The sequence below is a fragment of the Papio anubis genome, chromosome 7, assembly GCF_008728515.1.
Source record: "Papio anubis isolate 15944 chromosome 7, Panubis1.0, whole genome shotgun sequence".
In the NCBI taxonomy this organism is placed as follows: Eukaryota; Metazoa; Chordata; class Mammalia; order Primates; family Cercopithecidae; genus Papio; species Papio anubis.
The window spans coordinates 2,182,660-2,186,641 of NC_044982.1; positions in this window are offsets into that span (position 1 = coordinate 2,182,660).

Sequence of the window (3,982 nt, forward strand, 5' to 3'; positions counted from 1 at the left end):
ATTAGTGCCCTTGCAAAAGGGGCTGGAGGGAGCTTGTTTCCAGCTTCTGCGTTATGAGAACACAGGGAGAAGTCATCATCTGTGAGAAACGGGCGCACCAGTCACCAAATCTGCTGACACCTCCATCTTGGACTTCCCAGGCCCTAGAACTGTGAGCAATAAATATTTGTTGTTTATAAATTGCCTGGTCTGAGGTATTTTGACATAGTAGCCTGCATGCACTAAGGCAGTTGTTACTCATAATTTTAATAGGCTTTTTTACAAAGTCAAAAGTTAACCAAAGGGCCAGACCAGTTTCAGTAAAGCAAAGAAATAAATGCCTGAGGAAAGAAAAGAGAAAACGTGATCACGTTCTGAAGATAATATGATTGTTTAAGTAGAAGGGGAAAAAAACTAATACTAATCAGAATGAAGATAGTTTAGCAAGTTTGCTGGGCACCAAATCAATACCCCAATCCAACTGCATTTCAATACAATCACAATCTATACAAACCGATGTCTATACCAACCATGGTCATAAAATATAAAATTTAAAATGTCATTTACACTAGCAATTAAAAATATTAAATATGTAAGAAAAAAACAACAGGTGTGCAAACACATTATGGAAAAATAATAAAAGCTTTATTTAAAGACATTAAAGAAGATGTAAGTAAAAGGAGAGATGTATCATATATTTCATAAACATACTATGTACTTCATCACCATATCAATTTTCCCCACATTGATCTAAAGATTTAACACACTTAAAAAAAAATCACAAGAGATTTTTTCATGTAAGAGCAAAGGACTAAGATTAGCCAAGATGCTCTTGAAGAAGAAAGCAAACTGGGACCTCTGCAACATAGCAGGACTTAGCACAGAGCTGCAGTCATTAAACTGTGTGGTATGGGTGCACATATGGACAAAAAGACCAACAGAAGATTACTGAGAACACAGAAAAATATATACTGATGGAAACTTGAAGTATAACTTGACAGAATAAACAGTACAGATCAGTGTAGAAAGGATGTTTTTGGATAAGGTGCTGGGAAACTTGCTATCCATACATATCCATCTAAGTAGAGAAAATGAATCCCTACCTCACATCACACTCAGAAATAAATCCCAGGTGATCAAAGACTTAAACATGAAAGGCATAACTAAAAAGACTGTTGAAGAGGGAGGGGTTTCTCAAACAAGACACAAAAAGAGCAAAGCATGAAGGGAAAGGTAATTTTATTGAAATTAAGAAATTCAATTCAGCAAAATAAACCATTTAAAAAGTGAAAAGAAGGCTGGGGACAGTGGCTCACACCTATAATCCCAACACTTTGGGAGGCTGAGGTGGGAGGACTGCTTGAACCTGGGGTTCAAGACCAGTCTGGGCAACATAGCAAGACCCCTTCTCTACAAAAAGCAGTAACAACAACAAAAGGTGAAAAGACAAGTCACAGGCTACGAGAAAGTATCTGTAACACATCTAACTGACCAACAGCATACAAAAAATATAAAGAGATTTTACAAATCGATAAGAGAAGGCAAAAATCCCCATGGGAAAAAACAGGCAAAAAATTTGAACTAGCATTTCACAGAAGAGGAAATACGCAGATTCATAAACATTTGGAAGTAAGTTCAACCTCTTCAGTAATCAAAGAAATGCCTTTGTTTGTTTGTTTGTTTTTGTTTTTGTTGAGATGGGGTCTATCTCTCTCACCCAGGCTGGAGTGCAGGGGCACAATCATAGCTCACCACAGCCTCAATCTCCCAGGCTCAAGCAATCCTCCTGCCCCAGCCTCCCAAGAAAATGGGATTACAGACATGCACCGCCACTTACTGCTACTTTTCAAAAATTTTTGTAGAGACAAGGTCTCACTATGTTGCCCAGGCTGGTCTTGAACTCTTGAACTCAAGTGATCCTCCTGCCTTGGCCTCCCAAAGTTCTGGGATTACAGGCTTGAGCCACTGTGCCTACTCAGAAATGCCTTTTGAAAATCCTTTAGGGAATTCTGATTGTGATCATAGACTGAACATATGCCTCTCACTTTCTCTCCACACTCCTACTAAAACTATAATAATGAGAGGTTTTTTAATGACATAAACTCTTAGGGATGAGAAGAACACAACAGGAAGAGGGGAAGCATACTTTATGACAGACTAAATCATAAACAACAAACAGTAAACAGTAAAAATAAACACAACAAAATTTTGGAAGCTGGAAAGCAGATAGACAAGTGCTAACTGCCTTAGCAGACTTGAGAAAGACAACTCCTGAGCCAGCAAGGGAAAAACTGTGAATGAGCCTGATTTGCTCCCAAGAATATTTAAAATCTCAGGAACTGGCAGCAGCAGGTGTCTCTAGGACTGACGATGAAGGGGGAGTGGCAGAGTCAGGACTAGGATGAGGCTAACAAGATACCAGAGCACAACATTTAAGGAGCTACATTATTAGCCATTAGAGAAGTGTAAATTCAGATCACGATGAGATACCACTACATACCAGTCGAACACTTAAAATAAATAGTGATAATACCAAATGATGGGGAGGATGTGGAGAAACTGGAGATCATTCATACGTTGCTGGTGAGAATGTAAGGTAGTACAATCACTCTGGAAAGCAGTCTGGCAATTTCTTATTAAACCAAACATACTCTTACCCTATGACCCAACAATTACATTCTTGGTCATTTATCCTAAAAAATAAAAATTTATATTCACATGCAAAATCTGTACACTGTTGTTCATAGTAGCTTTATTTGTAATAGCCAAAACCTGGAAACAATCAAAATTTCGTTTAGTAGGTGCACGGTTGAACAAATTGCTGTACATCTATGCTGTGGAGCATTAGTCAGCAATAAGAAGGAGCACAGTTGATGCATGCAGTAACTCAGATGGCTCTCAAGGGAATTATGCTGGGAGGGAGGACAATCTCAAAAGGTCACATGCTTTACAGCTTCATTTATACAACATTCTCAAAATGATGAAATTATAGACATTGAAAAAAGATTAGTGGTTGCTAGTTTTCTCCAGAAAATAGGAGAAAAGTAAAAGGACTATCCAGTATGGTGGTGAGGGGAGATCCAGGCATACAGGGCAGCCAGTCTAGATCAGAGCAGATTTTTCAGGACACCAGAATATTGAAGGTTGTCAGCTGCTGATGAACCATCTTTTTATCCTCATTTACCCACAAAATGGTTCACGCCAAACAAGGGAGCAAACCAAGAAAGAGGAAGGCATGAATGGGATCCAGGAAACAGGGACCCCCACCTGGGAGTAAAGCATCAGCAGAGGCAAGTCCCAGGATGAAGTGTGCAGCCAGCCCAGATGCGAGGAGAAAGAGGTCTTCAGGCAGAGGGTTTCCAGGAATAAGTGATGTGGAAAAGTGCACAGAAAGGATATTTGAAGATGTGGGAAGAATTAGTGATAGGTTAGGGAAAAAAGTAAGCAAATGAAAAAGCAAGGCAATGAATAACTTTAGGAAACACAGAAAGTAAAAAAGGAAACATAATTGGAGTATACTATAATGTTAGGCTGAGCTATGAATGTTATATAGACAACATAAAGATACAAAATTTAACCAAATATTATAGTATAACTATACTGGAAGAGAAGAAAGGGGAGCACAGGAGCTGGCAGAATGCAAGGGCTAAATTCTCATTACCATAATAGGAAATTTTAAAAATTATATTCTAAAGGAAGTAATAAAAAGGTAGCAATATATACACAATATTTAGAAAAATGCAGATGTGTAAATGCCAGAACAAAAAAAAATTAAGTCAATAATGGTTAATTCCAGAGGTGACCCTGGTGGGATCAGGGAAGAGAAGATCAGTGAACATACCATTTTGTACTGTGTGAGTTTTGTTGTTTCAGCTATACGCATGCTTGATAATAGACAATTAATTGGATTAGATAGGATTGGACTGGATTTAAATTGTATTTATTAAGTCAAAATAAAATAATATGATATCATTTTACTACAACCAAATTTGCACAAATTAAG